This window comes from Pistacia vera, unplaced genomic scaffold, assembly GCF_008641045.1.
Source record: "Pistacia vera cultivar Batoury unplaced genomic scaffold, PisVer_v2 Contig11, whole genome shotgun sequence".
Classification (NCBI taxonomy): Eukaryota; Viridiplantae; Streptophyta; class Magnoliopsida; order Sapindales; family Anacardiaceae; genus Pistacia; species Pistacia vera.
In genome coordinates this window covers 1302994-1322782 of record NW_022195137.1, presented here as the reverse complement: position 1 = coordinate 1322782, position 19789 = coordinate 1302994, and the positions used below count along the sequence as shown (strand labels likewise).

The 19789-nt window shown below is 40.3% G+C and overlaps 1 non-coding gene across 1 annotated transcript; it reads right to left on the bottom strand.

Annotated features, from left to right (window-relative positions):
* Positions 1 to 18296: 18296 nt before the first annotated feature.
* Positions 18297 to 18403, bottom strand: LOC116139380. Its single transcript, XR_004129445.1, has one exon. It is a non-coding gene; the product is annotated as a small nucleolar RNA R71 (small nucleolar RNA).
* Between the last annotated feature and the right edge of the window lie 1386 nt (positions 18404 to 19789).

The window sequence follows — 19789 nt, the reverse complement described above, 5'->3', positions numbered from 1 at the left end:
TTGAGCATGAAAGAATCTGAATCTGGAAAAGTGTTAAACATATGAATATAGCCCTTAAATTATCTTCTGGCGTTCAAGATCAGCACAATCCGAGGTCTACAGCTCAAGTTATGGCAGAATACCGAAGCACGTCCAAAGACGTTTTTCTTCAGTTCCCAACGTACTTTTCACGGCTTCAAACCACGTTTTCACCCTTGTCCAGTCAGAATAGGAAAAACAAAACATGAAAGTTGTAGCTCTTTTCTTAGCTTTCCAAAGCTTCTAAATTCAGGTCATTCCGAGTTTCCAAGCTCAAGTTACACAATTTCGCTCAAAACTGTCATTTATGCTAAAAATCATCGTTTAGGCCTACAAAGACAAATTAATAGAATTAGATAGCAATTATGACCCAAATTGTAGAAAAGTATCATAAATCTATCAAAATTCAATGCAAAATCATAGTGTAAAATATGATTATTAGTTGACCTGTTTGTATAATAATTTTTTAAGCTTATAAGCAAAAAAAAAAAAAAAAATTGGGGAGAGGTACTTTTTTTTTTTTGTTTTTTTTGCTTATAAGTTAGTTTAACCAAGTATATTACTACATTATCCTTGTTTAATTTTAAAATTCCATAGTATACCCTTATTTAATGTAGTACCTTTTTTAGTCATTTTATAATAAAATGTACTTATAAGCCATATTTTACTAAACACGTCAATTATTTCGAAGTCACTTATAAGTACTTTAACCAAACACGTAATTGCTTATTACAAGCTAATTTTCATAAGCTCAGACAAACACCCTCTTAATTTCAGCTTTGTATTGACTTGGAACGTGTTTGCTATAGTAGATTTTCTTCGTTAGTTCCCATGGATGTAGGCTATTAGTCGAACCATGTATGCTTGAGTGCTTTTCTTTTTGCTCATGTTTGATATTGTGTTTAAGTTAAATGTCCCGTCCCACAAGCACTAATGAACAAAATTAACCTATTCCGTAAATGTTTAATGAACTTGCTTAAACACAAATTTTCAAAGGCTACCACCTCAAATTGAGTTACAGACGTGTGGCGACGAAGAGCTTGCTGAACAAGTGCATGCAAGAGAGTGGGCTAGGTATGGGAGCATAAGCCTTTCACCCGGAAATGACAAAGGTTTTGAGAAAGCAAACTTTTATATTTATTTGGCATAATAGACTTTCCTGAAGCATTATATAACTAGAGGTGTGCAAAACCGGATATCCGATCTGGTTGCGGTTTTTGCTTATCTGATCTGAATCTAATCCGAATTTTCGGATATCCTGTTTTTCAGATCGAATCAAGCGGATATCCAAAATTGATTCGAATTTAACAAAAATGCTTCTTTAAAATATCAAATTCCTCCATTCTTCAGTAACCAAGACAGAATTTATTAAAATTGAAATTAAATAATGCATGATTACCAAATTATTAAGCCACAAGTTGATGTGCACACATTAGAGATTAAAAGAAGCTAAAACAATAGTTCTAAAGATCACTGAATTTTATATATATTTATAAGAGGAATATATCAGTAGATTAAATCAACCCAGATCCTATCGCAGCCACTAAATTCTTTTTCAGACTCTTCTAATTTCAATCTGAGGCGGTCAACTATACAACTCAACAAACAAATTTAAACTACAATATCAAAAATCACCACAAAGCATACATTATTCACTGTTTTTGTTAAAATATATGAACTTAACCTTACTTGATAGCTAATCAAACTGAAAGTTGCCAAATGAACCCAGATGTTAAAACATAATAAAAAGATAATACAACAGGAAGAGATTATGAAACGCAGGTTCATTGAGTACTTTTATCGAACAGATGGTGGATTGAGTATACTTTTACTTGAAAACAAACCGAAAACTCGTGGAATTAGCAATCCATAGCAAGAAAATAACTCAAAATCTTGGAGAAGAAGTGAAGAACAAACTAAGTAACCAGTAACCACAAAATTCGAAGCCTAATCCAAATAATGAAGAAACCGCAGAAAGCGAGTCGTGAAGAGAGTTGAGTCTTGAGTGAAAGTGTGAAACAATAATGAAACCGAAGGAAACCAAAGAAAAAAGCAAAGTAAATATACCAGATCGTGAAGGGAGTTGAGTGTTAAGTGAGGAAAGAAAAAAAGCGCCGATTTTGTTTGGAGTCTTCAATCTTCTTTTTTCATTGTCAGACTTGGCAAAACAATTTAGGATTATTTGTTTTTAAAAAACCGGATCGGATTCAGATATCCCTTTTTTTTTTTCAGAGTAGATCTGATATCCAATCCAGAAATTCGGATATTTCAAAATTGCAATCCGAATCCTATCCGAATTTTCGGATATCCCATTTATTCGAATTGAAGCAAAGCGAATACAGTTCAGATAACAGATTATTTTGCACACCCTTATATATATCACTTTGAAACTCCTCAACTTGAAACTTTGTTGAACTGATTCTTTTATTGGGCCCGTTTGAGACTTATTGAGCTTCCTTAACAAAATTGGACAATGAACAAAATTAAAATACAAAACCTTGCTTGTGTCTAATAATTTATAGAATACTATAGGAGTGTTTGGTTGGAGGTAATGGAAGACTACTAGGGTTACGTCATCTTATATTACTTGATTATCATGTTTAATTGCCAAGTAATATAATATACCGATAATATTGCATTACTAATAGTTGTTACTGCAGGTAATATTGGAGGTAATCTGATTACCTCCATTTTCTTATGTATTGTAAGATTACCTTAGTAATCTTATTTTTATTACAATTCTATCCCTTATTAATAAAAATTTTGGACAATAATGCCTATGTTTTAAAATAAATTTACATTAATATACCATTTCAATTTTGCCCTTGTTTAATTAAGTTTTTGGACAATAATGCTCTCATATTTAAAACAAATTACAGACCACCACCGCCACCGAGCCACCACGGAACGTCGCTAGAGTCCTTAAAAATGACCGAGATTTGCTAGAAGGCTCCGGGAGGCTTCGATATGGCTGTTTTCGACCATATTGATGGCCGAAAATGGCTTGATCTGGCCTGATATGCCTGTTTTCGGCCATTAATATAGCCAGAAACGGTCATATCAGAGCCTCATGGTCACGATGAGCTACTCACGATGACTTTCAAAGACTTCCGGCGGTGGTTTGCGATGGTGGCAGGGGGTGGGGGTGATTTTATCATAAAATAAAGTTTTATATAAGTAGGGGTGTTTTAGCTAAATTTGAAATATTAGGGGTTAAAAAAATCATTCAAAAATTAATAATAAAAATAATATTATATTAATATTTAAAAAGAGGGCAATTTAGTAATTTAAAAAAAATAATCACCAATTTATTCCTCTTAATCAAACATATTAATATAACATACCCATCAACCAACCAAATACATTTTCTTAAAGATTCCCATTAATCTTTAAGATAATATTAGATTTCAGTAATCTAACATTTCTAGTAATCCAATATTCCCAGAACCAAACACACCCTATGGGTAGTTAGGAGCGTTTTCCCTCATTTGAAAACATATACTAAAATTATTTTATAGGATTTGAAAAATATATATTAAAAAAAAAATTCATAGAATCATTGATTTAGTAAAACATATAATGAAAGAAGATTTTCAACATTTATTTTATTTTATTTTATTTTTGCATGTGTCATATTGTACAAATTCATTTTGAAAGTTGACTTTTAAAGTAGAGATTTTTTTTATTATTATTATTTTTAAAAGTGTTGTGGCTGAGAATTAGTTTGGCATTCATCAGGCAATGGCATATTCCATGGCATATTCAGTTTCACCAATTTAGTCTCCGCGTGCTGCATTACGCACCTCTTCCCTTCTTGGTATCTTCTCCTTTTTCTATTTTAATGGAAAGGATCACAATTACAATCACCATTAACTCTTTGATACAAAAAAAAATTAGTACTTCTACCTAATTAATTTTGATACTACTATATGTATTTTGTTGGTTACATAATTAGGAAACCATAATTATATTTCATAATGTTTTAAGAATAATTTTTATATTTCATTCTTTGAATAATAAAAAATCGTCTAAACTTTTTTAAGAGAGCATTAATAAGCTAGCTGTATAACCAATCCTCCTGATCATATAATTAAAATTACTATTAATTATGACATATTTACAACAGCTTATCATCTTTCCTTAAACAGAGATCAAATCTTGACAAACAAGACTATAACCCAATAACAAAATCTCCATGGATTCTCATAAAAAAGAAATCCAAGAAATAACACAAAATTACATGTATCTTTGGAGGAAAGCCAAAAAGAGAAGTAATTTGATGATCAAACATTATTCAAGAAGTATACAAAACCTCTTCCTGCTATTAATTTATTTATAGAGATGTATATAGAAATACCCTCTAAACAAAAATGAATTCAGTTAGATTTATTGATGGCAGCACCAGAGTTGTTCCAGGAAGCATCTGTTTTTAAGATTGGTGAAACCCTGCGAGTGGTGGGGACTTGCGCAGACTGCGGACGAGGGTAGAAGTAATCAGTTGGAAAGAAGTAGTATTGCTGTGAAGGAAGAGCAGCTTTCTCAGCAGTAGACTTTGATGGTGGTGATGCACGAGGGTAGAAGAAATCAGTAGGAAAGAAATTGTATTGAAGGCCAGCCATGGAAGAAGCAGAGAATATACTCTGTTTTGGTTTTGTTTTGGACTTTGTTTTAGATGGGGAGAGCCATATTTATACAGAGAAAAAAAGAAATGGCAAGTGGGTTTCTAGAAGTTAAAGCGTCATCTGGTTAGTTACTGTGTGAGTTTACTTATTTCGTGTGTGGTGTGTGCGTTGGAACAAAGCGGTTTGGTTAGATGCGCCGTGTATTCCTTGCCTGGAATGTATTTGGGTTTTCAGACTTCATGTGATTTCGCCATTTGAAAGGTTCAAACCGTAATTTAACTTTTACAAACTCAATAACTGCAATGGCTTTAAACTAATTTAGGGGAAATTGAACTTTTGTCCCGTTAGGTTTTTTCTCTTTAGCCATCATCTTCAATATGAAGTGAAAATACAATAACAATAAAAATTAATTCTTCTTCTGTACTTTTACTTCAAAATATTATATTTGCAGTTATCAAAACTTAAAAATAAATTAAATGAATCAATAATTAACAATAGAACTATTGTTACGAAATCTTGCAACTCGTGATACCCAATTGACCTTGGCGAAATTGAACAAGGTGTGCACGTGATTATGAATCAGCAAGTAAATAATTAGAATCAATGAAACAAGAACATAAAAGACAATTTTTAAAGTGGTTCGATAATTTTTATCAAGCTTACGTTTACTGCTATTTCATAAATGCATTTGATAGACAATTACAAGAAATAGACTTGTTTTTGCCTTACACAAATAAGCTCTCTCTCTCCAAATTTGCTAACCCCTTCTAATGATTTTTTCAGGGGTATTTATACAACGTAAGAAGATAATGGTAACAGTCGAGATTTTAGGGATTGTGGCCTGATTTTTAGGAGATAATCTTATGATTGTTGGTGTAGTTGTCCAGCCGAGATTGTAAGGGAGGTTCCCGTGATCTTCTCCTTGATTTTAGGGGATAATGTTTATCTTTGGGAGATAAGGCACATTCGTGGTTTGATAGATAGTTGCCCAAAAGGTTGCTTCAGTCTATTTGTTGCTTTAGTATTCGCTACAAGCTATAACTCGGTTTTGGGGACTGATTAGTCCAAGCTAAAGCTCCCTCTAGGTTATTGCTTACTCTGAGCCAATCGCACATCCTCGCACAACATTTGCCCCTCAATTTTCGAAGGTCATGGTGAACTTCGAAAACTCTGAGCCCTCTTGGATGAGCTGGTGATGTGCGGGTTACTACCAGACTAAACTGGCTTGTGGATTATTGGCCGATCGAAAATACTTGAGTTGTAATTACGAGCTTGTATCTAAAGACTGTCTCACATGATCACGAGGTTTGCAGATGAATCCAAGTGATCTTGTGATGTCAAATCGATTTTTTGGGACGAGCCTTCACTTTGCCTTGAGCATGCTTTTTTTGACGATGAACCAAATACTTGGATGAGTTTGGTGTTGCTGGTCGTTGTTGAAAAATACTTACAGGGATAACAATGTAATTTCAAACTTGAATATGAAGAGTTGCATTTAATGTGTGTCAGATGAACAATCACGCCAGCTTAAATGACAAGCTGGTGTTTCACTTTGAAAATATCGACTACATTCGATCATCACCACGTGGCAGGGATGGATAATCAAGACCATTTTGTGCTCGGGTTTCCTTGCTATAAAAAGAACCTAAACCTAGGCTTAAACCTTTTCGAATTCTTCCTTTTGCAAATCAAAATACATTGCTCTCAAAATCAAAAGTTCTCTGCTTCAACACTTCGATTTCACGACAATCTTCAGTGGTTTTTCTTCGACATTCTCTTGCACTCTGCTTCAACACTTCGATTTCACGACAATCTTCAGTGGTTTTTATTCGACATTCTCTTGCAAGTTCTTGTTCCTTTTCTTGCTTTTCCAATTTTTGTCTTGCTATTGTTGCGTTTGGCATAGTATGAATGAATATATCTAGTTTTTTTTCTTCTAGATTTTAGGGATAGAAGACTTAGGATAGCCAGAATTAGTGTTTGTTGTTGGAGTTTGTGTTTATCACTGGAGTTCATTGTTGGGTGGTTTTTTTAAAGGCACCTCAAGTACTTGGGACTGAAGACAAGTGTAGGTAGATCGACTTTAAGGATTAAAACAGCCTATAACACTTGTCTTTTCATGTTTTAGTTGTCTAAGGACAATCTATTACCATGGTCACTAGTGACAAAAGCATCGATAAGTGTTGATGCGTGATTTTGACACCAACGAAACGCATATGTGAAATGCTGAGCTGGCTCAGAAGACACACGTGAATGCAAGAAAAGATGAGAGTAAATACAATGGGAGCAATTTTTAAAGTGGTTCGGATGCTAAGGAAGCAAGTCCTACGTCCATTGATGTTTGTATTAATGATAGGAGTCAGGTCGTTTTAGCGGACTGACTTACAAATGATAGTACAAGAGAGAGAATGCTATATATTCTTGAGAGAGAGTAGTTGATCCCTTAAATGAGAGAGGAGCTCACAATTTATAGTGGGATGGATTAAGGTTATCATTACTAAATCTGTGAGTTAGTGGGATTATCCGTGCAAATCCTTCTTTATGTCACATTGCTCACCTTCTAGAGTGATTTACGCGATTTGGAGCAGGGATTGGACACATGGGATCACCACAACTTCTGGCTAGTCTGGCACGCACCCATTATTCTGATAGAAGCATGCTGCTCCTTTCCTCATGTGACTCAGCTGCGGATGTACCCAGGCTTTGACTTTCGCACACTGACTGGACCTTACGTCAGCCCTGCATTCTTTAGGCATAATAGAAGTCCCCTAGTTTCAAAGGTTTGAGGATTGAACCTTGGAAACTATAATTCATGCCGCGACTGGATGCTTTTGGGAAATTCTGATGATTCTGACCTGTTTGAAAATAGGTCGGGGTAGTGCTTTTTGCGAACACGACCTCACATGGTCATCGCTTGTTAAGGATGAGCAACCTGACTTCGTCAGGCGTTATCTGTTGTACTTTAGATATGGATGCATTTAATGAAACAGTCTCTGCTCTGACAGACGTGTCCTGTGCATAATAAATGCCAACCAGGCGCATTAAATGTGTGGTATGCTAACACGATACTCTTTATCAGAACATTAAATGCATGACATGCTGAAACGACACCCCTTATCAAAGCATTACATGCAGATTGGGGCGCAATTAATGTTGAGGGATAGAGTGCTGTCGCTTGAGATTTTCAAAAGAAAAAGATGACGGTTTGGTTTTCTTTAATCGTGATGCTCACTCATTCTCACTGATCTGCGACACGTGGTCGTGATCAACGGTGAGACATTTTTCCACCCAAACGTCGTTTTGATTTCGAGAAAATCAAGCTTCGTTTCCTTTGCTATAAAAACTCAGATCCATCTCAGGCAATGTCACCACACTCGTCTTTTTTAGAGAGAGCAAGAGACTTTCACAAGCTTGGAATTTTTGCCTTCCAAACCAGCGCGTTTCTGATATTTGAAGCAGAAGGAGCCATTTTCGTATTCCGAGAGGTAAGAATCATTCTTTGCTTTTATTTTCTTATTCCTCGGGTTGGTAAATGGCGTTAGTCTTCCGGTAGCTGATCGGAGATGAGACACTCATGTCGGGTTCAAGCCATGAATGGCGACTCGAATCATTCTGTTAGGGTTTTCTCTAGGTTTTAGGGAGTTTTTTTTCTTCCATGTCATCGTACGGAATAGCGTACGATGGCTAAATGACCCCCCTACTTGTCACTTTTGTAGACCAGTAGAATGGACCTCTCAACGACTAGATCCAAGAAAGGAACTGGTTTGTCCTCGTAGGATGATCCGAACGTCACTCCTGAGGTCTACTCGGTACTTATCGGGGAAGAGCTCAAGAGGGTGATAAAATAGTAGGGTGTCAACGTGGAAGTTTTTTGCGATAGGACCCGCTCATTGTGATACCCATCAAGTGGGATGGCTTCAATCTCCGAGGAGATCTTCAAGGGTAGGGGGTTGATTCCCTTCCACCCTTTTTTCAGGTCGTTCTTGGATCACTTTGGGATCGCATTGATGCAACTCACGCCGAACGCATATGTGATCGCTGTTGCCATGTACATCGTGTGTCGTGAGAACGGGCTGGGCGAGCTAACTGCAGTGGAGCTTGGCTACTCGTATTACTTGAACAAGAGCAAGGACAAGGATTTTTATTACTTGTCCAGGCGACCTACTATAGAAGCGGGGATACACAGCTACCCTAACAACGTAGAGGCCTACGAAACGAAGTTTTTCTTCTTTTGTTATAACGACCATTGCCGCTTTCAGGACTCGAGTAGGTTCTTTACCCTTGGCGAATTTGTTAAATTTGAAATGCATTCTTTTCCTAACGACCTGTTTCTTTTTGGCTGTTAACAAGTTGACTGACTTAGGGCTGCTCTTCTATTCGGATAGGATTGTAGCTTTCGGCTTCTTGCTTGAATCTAGTCGCAACGCGAAGAAGCTCGTGACGATCGCGAATCTGCAAAAATATGGTTTCTTCAATGCAAATGCGTCCTTAGAGCCCCCATTGCGTAAGTCTTGCTAACTGGGTCTTTTTTGGTCGTGCAACGAATTACTTTTGCTAACGATGCTCGCATGCAGCGACAATGCCTCTGAAAGAGTCAGGGCCGCCACGACGAAGGCAATTCAAATTTTCACGGGCAAGGACGACCAAGGCGACCGATGCTGCTCCTGTCAATCCCCCGATTGAAGGTGCCATATCGAGCCCCTTGACGCGACCTGCTGGAACTTCTCAACTTCAAACTCCGGAGGACGTGCCAATCCGACCTGTAAAGGCCTCCCAGCCATCGGATGTTCGCCTGAGGCTAAAGACAATGGCTCAGCGAGCAAAGAAGAAGAGAAGGCAAATTCAGGTTGAAGAGTCAGAGACTGAATCCAAGGGCGATCAACCAAGAAGGTTGCAGCCAGACGTTAGGAGGAGGTCGGGTAAGGAACCGACGGGCGATACAACTCCTACTGAAGGTACGAAGAAGGAAACTCCAGTATTGGACTCGCTGGGGAACCTGCCAGAGTACCTACAGCCGATAGTCTACACTTTGCTAGAGTGCGGACTCTCGGAGGCATTTGAGGAGTTCGTATGTTCCAGCGATGTGGACCTAATGTCCACATCGCTCCAGCACTTAAGCAACGTAAATGAACTGTCTCTGGAGAAGGTTCGGCTGGGAGCTGCAAAGGGGGAGGTCACACTAAAGGAAGAGAACGCACAGCTCAAGCGAGGCCTGGAAGCCGCCGAAGCAAAAAGAAACCTATCCTCTAAGTCGACGAACCGATATCTGAGTGAAAGAGATGCGACTCTTTGCACGGTGGACTTCCAAAAAGCCGAGCTTGAGAAGCATGGGGAGGAAATAAAGGAGCTCCAAAGGACCATAGCCAGACTTTCCAAAGAGGTTGGAGAGAGGGACCAGGAGTTGAAAACAACCTCTCTGCGGGCCTCGGAAGCAGAATAAGAGAGGGATGCCTTCGAAAAGCAAAGGCAGGCTCTCGAGGCCGAACTCCAAGTAAGTTAGGGAAAAGTTGCTTTCCTGACTGAAGAGATGCAGAATTAGGCAACAGAGGTCGAGGAGATGCAGAATTAGGCAACAGAGGTCGAGGAGAAGGCTGTCGAATGGGAGATCGAGTCCATCTAGGCCTTGCGACCGAAGAATCTGCATATTGATATGTCTGACCTTCCAGAGGACTGGCGGGAAACCTTCATGTCCATGGCGTAGTAGCATGATAAAGCGGCGACTACCCGAAGATCCGATCAGGGAGAGGGTTTGGGTCACGCCCCAGAGAAGCCCCTGGTCGACCAGCCTTAGGATGATGAGGTCAGTCCTCCAGGAGTCAGATTAGGGCTAACAGTTGTACCATATTGCCTGTTATACTCTTTATATTAATGAAATATATTTTGCTTTTACAATTTCTGTTCGCTTTATTATACATGAGTTCTCATTCTAACTGCTTATAATATTGAAACAAGTCTATGCGAACATGATAACACGTTTATACTAGCAAAATTACATGCAAAGACTATTACAAGCGAACAAAATAATACTTATTTACATTTTCAAAGATAAAAAAATAATCTTTACAAGGAAAACTGAGTTCGGAATTACTGATAATATGGTCGAAGGTGTTCAGCATTCCAAGCTCGCGGTACTATAGAACCATTTAGCCTCTTTAGGTGGTAAGGTCCTGGCCTTATCACTTTGGCAATGAGGTATGGGCCTTCCCAATTCGGTCCCAACACTCCTGCACTTGGTTCTCTAGTACCGAGGAGAACTTCCTTTAATAAAAGGTCGCCAACCTGAAAGTCTCTTCATTTGACCTTAGAATTGAAGAACCTTTTCGCGCGTTGCTGATAGGCTGCTATTCTTAACGAAGCCCTGCTGTGATGTTCTTTAACAGGGTCCAGACTTGCTCACATAAGCATTTCATTGTCGGCTTCACTGTACAGGTCCCTCCGAAGTGAACCGATTCCTACCTCAACAGGGATCATCGCTTCACAACCATATGCTAGCGAAAAAGGGGTTTCTAAGGTAGAGGTTCTCGGAGTTGTCCTGTACGCCCATAGGACTTCGGGAAGGTCATCAGCCCAATTCCCTTTGGCTGCACCAAGTTTGGCTTTTAGGGTGTGCTTGATGATTTTGTTGACAGCTTCAACTTGACCATTTGCTTGCGGTCTCACGACCGAGGCGAATTTTTTATGAATGCCCAACTCGTCGCAAAACTATTTGAACTCCTCGTTGTCAAACAGTTTTCCATTATCTGAGATGAGGGTATGAGGAATCCCGTAGCGGCAGACAATATTCTTGAAAACGAAGTCCTTGAGCTTTTTGGTTGTGATCGCGGTGATCGGCTTGGCTTCTACCAATTTGGTGAAGTAATCTACTGCGACCACGGCATATTTGACTCCCCCTTTACCGACTGGCATGGGGCCAATGAGATCGATTCCCCACATAGAAAATGGCCAGGGGCTGGTCATTGTTATCAGTTGGTGGGAAAGAGCTTGCGGTATGTTCGCGAACTGCTGGAATTTGTCACACCTCTTGACAAAGTTGTAAGTGTCTTCTTAGATTCGAGGCTAGTAGTACCCTTGACGAACAACTTTGTTGGCAAAAGATCACGTGGCGGTGTGATTACCGTAGATCCCTTCATGTATTTCCCTTATGATGTAATTCACCTCTTCGCTGGTTACACATCGGAGGAGAGGGACGCTAAACCCTTGCCAGTACAGTTGGTCTCTAATGAGGGTGTAGCGAGCAGATCTTGTTCGCAGAACCCTCGCCTCAACCTTATCGTCAGGCAAAGTCCCATCCTTGAGGTACTGGATAATGGGAGTCATCCAGGGATCTGATTCTATTACGTTCACAGCCTGTTCGATTAGGCTGATATTGGGGGCCTCGATGAATCGAATAGGAATTCTATCTGGTGCTTCTTAGTCCAACAATGAGGTTATCCTCGCCAAGGCATCTGCCATAGAGTTGCTATCTCTGGGAATTTGAGTGATCGCGAAGTGCTTGAGTGACTCGAGTGCGACCTTAGCTTCCCTCAAATAGCGGATCATATTTTCTTCCTTGCCTTGGTACTCTCCTAAAATCTGGTTGATGACCAGCTTGGAGTCGCTATGGATACTGATCACGGTTGCGCCCATTTCTTTGGCCAATCGCAACCCAACAAGCAGAGCTTCATACTCGGCCTCATTATTGGTTGCCTTAAATCCAAACCGGAGAATACCGTGAACACGAGCCCCTTTGGGACTCAAAAGGAGAAGACTTGTACTGGCCCTCTTTCTATTCGATGATCCATCGACGTAGAGGCTCCAGGTCGACAGATTTTGAGCAGTTTCCTGAATGGCTTTGCTGGGCTGTTGCTCTGACTTACTTGGAAGATATGAAAATTTTGATATGAAGTCGACAACAGCCTGCCCTTTGATAGTCAATCTTGGTTTGTACTTCAGATCGAACTGACTCAATTCCATGGCCCATTTAAGCAATTTACCCGACGCCTCTAGCTTCTGGAAGACCTGCTTGAGCAGGTAATTAGTCATTACATGGATCGTATGGGCGTGGAAGTAAGGTTGTAACTTTCTGGAAGCGATCAGTAGGGCATAGGCTAATCGTTCCGTTTCTGGATACCACATCTCGGCATCCAACAGACGCTTGCTCGCGTAATACACTGGCCATTGGACCTTTTCCTCTTCTCAAACTAAGGCTGTACTGACCACGAACTGAGAGACTGACAGGTACAAGAGGAAGATCTCTTGCGGGAGAGGCTTGGACAGGAGAGGTGGCTTTCCGAGGTGCTCTTTAATACTTTGGAATGCCTGTTCCCACTTGGTAGTCCACTCGAACTTTTTATTGGCCTTCAGAACATTGAAGAACGGCAAGCAGCGATCTGTTAACCTCGATATGAAGCGACTTAGCACCGCTATTTGCCCATTAAGGCTCATGACCTGTTTTTTGCTGGTCGGGCTTGCCATATCGAGGAGAGCTTGAATTTTCTCGGGGTTGATCTCTATTCCCCGTTCGTTAACCATGTATCCTAGGAATTTTCTCGAGCATACTCTGAACAAGCACTTGATGGGGTTTAGCTTCATTCTGTATAGTCAGAAAATATCAAACATCTCGGCGAGATACGCTATGTGATCTGAAGTGACATGGGATTTGACCAGCATGTCATCCATATAGACCTCCATTGACTTACTGATCTGTTCAGAGAACATCCGATTAACCAACTGCTGGTAGGTCGAGCCAGCGTTTTTGAGGCCGAAGGGCATAACTCTATAGCAGTATAGTCCCCGATTTGTAATAAAGGATGTATGCTCTTCGTCCGATGCATACATAAGAATTTGATTATATCCTAAGTATGCATCCATAAAACTTAGCAGCTCGTGCCCCGAGTTGGCATCCACGAGCTGGTCGATTCTGAGCAAGGGAAAGCTATCTTTGAGGCAGGCTTTATTGAGGTCGGTGAAGTCGACACAGGTTCGCCATTTGCCATTGGGCTTCTTCACCAGAACCGGGTTGGCAACCCAGGTCGGGTAGAGTGCTTCTCGGATGGATCTGTTTCGAAGAAGGTTATCCACCTCTAGCTTTAAAGAGACATATTGCTCCAGATCCATCGCTATTCTTTTTTGGCGAACTGGCTTGGCTTAGCTATCGATATTCAACGCATGGCTGATGATATCCGGACTGATCCCGACCATATCTGCATGCGACCCAGGAGAACACATCGATATTTTCCTTGAGGAAGCTGATCAGCTCGGAGGCGAGCTGGGGGTTGAGATTGCTCCCAATCCTTAACACTCGGCTCGGTTCGCTCAGGTCAACCGACACTTCGGACAGATCCTTAACTGGCCCATTGGAAGGGCTTTCCTGAATTCGAGGATCCATATTGTCCTTAACTGGGCCAGGCTGTGGCTCGATCCGGCTGATTGCCATAGCTTGTCGGGGAAAGCCGTGCGAAATGCCTTTCCCTTTGCACACCATTTGTACTGCTTTTATGTAATAGTCGCGAGCTGCATGCTGAGACCCTCTAACTTCCCCTATCCCTATCAGGGTGGGGAACTTCACCTTTAAATGGTATATCGAAGTGACTGCTCTGAAGTTTCTCAGCAGAGGTCACCCCAGGATACCATTAAAAGCAGATGGGCAATCCACTACCAACAATTCAGTTACCTTGGTCACTTCGTCATAGTCACCCAGCGTGATTGGAAGCAAGATCGTTCCTTTGGGGATCAGATGGTCCCTAGTAAAGCTATACATAGGGATCGAGGCGGGCTTTAGGTCGGCCTCGTCCAAGTTCATTATTTCGAAGGCTGTCTGGAATAGGATGTTCACAGCACTTCCATTATCAACCAACATTTTGTAGACATTATGGCGCCTTATGAGGGGCGTGATCACAAGAGCGTCATCGTGGGGATGATGCAAATGGGCTGCATCCTTTTTGGAGAAGGTAATTTCCTCCTCCCTACGGACATTTTGTGGTCACTGCATCATGCTCATCACACTGATAGGGTCATGATGAGCCGCGTGAGCTTATCTTTCATAGGCATCTTGCGTGTTCCCTGCGAGGTGCGGCCTTCCAAAGATCATGTTGACACTACATATGCCTTTGCGATCACGACGCTTCTTTCCTTGCTCCCCTTGACTTTTCTCTTGCGCAGGAGTAGAGTCGTCAATATATTCCTTGAAATACCCCTTCTTGATGAGTTCTTCGATTGCCTGTTTAAGAGCTCGGCACTCATCAGTGTGATGCCTGTTATCTCGATGAAAGTGACAGTACTTTTTACTATTTTTGGCTAACGAGAGATTTTTCATGGGCTCAGGCTCTCTGAGCAAGCTAGCTTCTTCTGATTTATCAAGGATGGCCGATATAGATGCATTCAAAGGTGTATATTGATTTTTGTCGCAATCGCGACGAGGAACAGGAGCATAAGATTTTTTGGGCTCATAGTGTGGTTTCTTTCCTTTTCGTTAATTGTCAGTAGCCCATCTGCGATCAACTCTCCTATACTCTTGACCAGATGCACTACCCAAAACGCCGCCACGGAACTTGCAATACGGAGGTATTTCTCTGCAAGGTTATAGAAACGGGTGAGGGAAACATCATCCTCAGCCTGTAACTCTTTCCACAGGTCGGTCTGTGGGCAAACTCCCGCTATGACTCCTCGAGAGTGTGAGCTACCTTGTTAAGCTCTGTATGGAATCGATCAATGTACGATTGGAGGGATTCATCCCTCTCTTGCCATATGTTGCTGAGGTAGCTCAAAGGCATCGAGAACTTTCGATTTGCTTGGAAATGCCTTAGGAACGTCGCGCTTATCTGAGGCCACGAACTGATCAATCTCGCTGGGAGTGACCTGAACCACCGTTTGGCATGGAGGTTAAAGTCACTGCCAAACAACGGCATTTTGCTAAATCTGAGCCCTGGTGAAGCTCCATCAGGTCGTTGAATTCATATAAATGATCATGCGGATTAGAATTTCCATCAAACGCTCGCATGTCGGGCATTCTAAATCCTAATGGGAGTGGAGCGGCTAGCACTTCGGGAGAGAAGGGGGACGTAGACACAACCTGCCCTTGCTCATTTTGCTGAGCTCTTAGTCGGTCTAGAGCTCGCTGCAATTCTTCAATCTGAGGCAATGGAGCCACTTGGGGATTGCTTTCACCCATACGAGTTCGACCCTCGCGATTACAGTTGAGGAAAGTCCAGAGTCGGATTCCTCTTCACCTCGGCGATGGCCCCGGCCGCTCTTGACACACGCTGGTTGGAGGCGTGTGATGGCGATGAATGGTGCAAGGTATTTTCACGACCTTTGCGGTGATACAAACCACCCTGTGAAGTGTGAGAACCTTCCGCACGATGACGATCGGGATTGTTTTGCTGGTGATGATAAGAATCGCCCCGCCTAGCACTTTTATGGGGGTGTACTAGCGACATGGCATGGGACAGCCCAGGCTGCATCCTTTCACCAAGTCTTAACGCTGTCGGTATTCTGCTTGGGATGTGGTCGGTGTTCGCTGGCCCTTTGGAGCCTGTAGGCCCGTTTTTTGCCACTTGCTTATCCTTTCATCGACGCGCTGCAGTGCTAGCGGCATGATAATCATATTTTACACTATGATTTTGTATTGAATTTTGATAGGATTTAGGATATTTTTCATACAATTTGGGCGATAATTGCTACCTAATTCTATTAATTTGTCTTTGCATGCCTAAACGATGATTTTGAGCATAAATGACAGTTTTGAGCGTAAATTGTGTAACTTGAGCTTAGAAATTCGGAATGACCTGAATTTAGAAGCTTTGGAAAGCTAAGAAGAAGAGCTAAAAGTTTCATGTTTTGGGTTTTTCCTAATTCTGACTGGACAAGGGTGAAAACTTGGCTTGAAGTCGTGAAAAGTATGCTGGGAACTGAAGAAAAATGTCTTTGGACATGGTTCAGTATTTCTGCCATAACTTGAGCTATAGACGTAGGATTCTGATTATTCATAAACGACCAGAAAGATAATTGAAAGGGCTACAATTCATATGTTTAACACTTTTCCAGATTCAGACTCTATCATGCTAAAATTTGGCCCTTAATTTTTCGCCGTGGTTAGGAAAAATCTTCCCCGCGGCGAAACCTGCATCAGATGTAAAAATAAAACGACGCGTTTTGGCTTGCTAGGGCCTCATCCTTAAGTGAGAGAGGTATAAAATAGAGCGAAAAGGAAGAGAAAAGAGTCTTGGTTTGTCATTTGGAAGGCAGCTCTTGGAAGGAGAAGAGTATTGAAGATTTGGGCTTCAAATTAGAGAAGATTTCTCCATCTTTTGCTTGTTTTTCAATGATAAATCTTGATTCAGTTTGTTTTAGTTATTTTATTCCATTTTTGAGTATGAACTGAGTTGTTTAGCTAGGGTTTGATATAACCTTGATACAATGATTCAATTTTATATAAATTGATTTACTTTGAGTTTTAATTTCATGATTGAGTTTTTATCTATTTGCTTAATGACTTTTGGATGCTTGATCACCATTAAAATGTATGTTGTTCACAATGAGACTAAGAAGTGATTTATGATTGTGCCTTTTGGGATAAATAGCGTAGATTAAGCAAACGCTAGAGGTAGGTTTAGTGATCTATGAAATCTAGATAGAGTTCCATAAAGCTTAAAAGACTTTAAACTATTAATCTTCATTTTGTTGGGTGCGGAAGCTTAATAGGGATAAGTAGGGAAATGTAGCCTCAGAAGGTATGTTTTACAACTTAGGAAATTCAATTTTCAATCAAGGAATTAGAACTTGGGTAATAGATTCTATGATTTGGGTTAGCGTATCTTGGTGAAATCAACACCCCAGCATTTTTTAGCATTGTTTAAGTAGTTAAGTTGTTGGGTTTTGCTTTAATTTCATTATCATTCATTTATATTTTATTAATTTGTATTTAGTTTGTTAATTTTCCATCAATCCAATTTATTGTTTCTTCAATTAGGACTTAAACTAGAGAAATCGGTACTTAGTAACACTATCCTCGTGGGAACGATACTCACTCATCACTTTATTACTTTGTGCGACTAGTGCACTTGCTATTTATGCATGTTGTAGTTACAACGCATCAAGTTTTTGGCACCGTTGTCGGGGATAGTTGATTATTAATATTGATAGCATCTAGTGTAGTGCTAAATTGAAGCTTTTATTTCATTTTTGTGGTTAATCGTAAATATTGTATAGTCTTAAGCTTGAGTTCTTTTCTTTGTAGTTTTTATTTTTATTTTGTAGTTAAGCTTAATTAACTGTTTCTTGTAGTGCATGTGGAGATCATGGCAGAAGTACATCGAACTTTGATGGATTATGCCATACCAATGGTGCAAGAATGCAATTATGGTATTACAAGGCCACCTGTTGCAGTGAACTTTGAGATTAAGCCAACAATAATTCAGATTATCCAACAGTCAGTCCAATTTGGTGGAAATTCATATGAGGATCCAATTTTGCATATCGCTAGCTTTCTAGAGATATGTGACACATTCGAGGTTAATGGAATGACTGATGATGTAATTAGACTGAGATTGTTCTCATTTTCACTGAGAGATAAGGCAAAAGGTTGGCTCATGTCACACCCAGTTAGGACAATCACCACATGGGACGTATTAGCTCAAAAGCTTCTTGCAAAAATACTTCCCACCAGAGAAGACAGCAAAAATGAGAAATGACATTATCTCTTTTAGGCAAGGCAATGATGAATCATTTTATGAAGCTTGGGAGAGGTACACAGAGTTGTTAAGGAAATGTCCACATCATAGTCTACCGTTTTGGATACAAGTCCAAACATTTTACAATGGGTTGCTACCAAATATTCAAACTATGGTAGATGTGGTAGCAGGCGGAGCCTTAAATAACAAGACCCCGGAAGATGCTTATGGATTGCTTGAGGTGATGGCCAACAATAACTACCAAAGACCTAATGAGAGAGCAATGCCGAAGAGAACAATGGGTCTACATGAAGTTGATCCGTTTGCCACATTATCTGCACAAATTGCATCACTTCAAAGCCAATTGGGAGGTATGAATTGTAAATTCTATTCACTCACCTTTTATAACTTGTGAATTTTGTACAGGAAACCATGGGAGTGTGGAATGCCAAGATGGAGACTAGTTACTCTTCTCAACAACCGAGCAAGTGAATTACATGGTTTGTTCACAAAGGCTACAAAATGACCCATTCTCCAACTCTTACAATCTTGGTTGGGGGAATCACCCAAATTTATCCTTGAGCAATCAAAGCAGTCAATCAAATCAAATGACAGTGCCAAACCATCAACCAGTGGTGAATCATCAACCATGTGAGCAAAGAATGTCGAAATTGGAGGATATGTTCAGGAAATTTATGCAAGAACCACAAGATTTATGAATGAGACACGCTCAAACTTCAGAAATCAAGGAGTGTCCATTCAAAATTTGGAGGTTCAAGTAGCGCAATTAGTTGAACAATTGACAGAGAGATCTCAAGGTTCTTTGCCAAGCACAATGGTCACAAATCCTAAAGAACAATTAAATGTCATAACATTGAGAAAAGGTATAGTGTTGGAGCAACCTCACAATGAAGAAAAGTTGGAAGAACATGAAGACAAGACTAATGAAGAGGAAAAGCTCAAAGCAAAAAGGTGTGCAAGATACTTAGGGGAATTTCAACCAAGCAACTCGCCTCACAAGGAACAATTTGAGGAATTTGGTGTAAATGTGCACAAGTCAAAATTGGTGTTGGAAGAAACTCCAAACATTGGACTCAACCAATCACCATCTCATCTCAAGTACGCATATATGAATTTGAAGTTCCAAAAAGATGCTTATGAAAATGTCCAAAATTCCAAAGGAAAGACCAAGAGATGGCAATAGGAAGTGAAGCACCCCACAAGGATCCGGATTGACGAAAGACCATGGGAAAGTCGAGCTTCCGACTATAAACAAGCGCTTTTTGGGAGGCAACCCAAGTGTTTTCATTTTTTTTTTTTTTTTTGTTTTGAATTTGTTTAGTTGTTATGTGATTTAGAATGATTTTGATTTCGTGTGTTGTTGGGTGTTTCAGGTGAAATATCGAATCAAGGCAAAAAATGGAATTCTTCCAGTTTTCACCGCGGCGAAGGAGTTTATTCATCGTGGCGAAGCACATTTTGCAAAAATTGGAAGTCGAA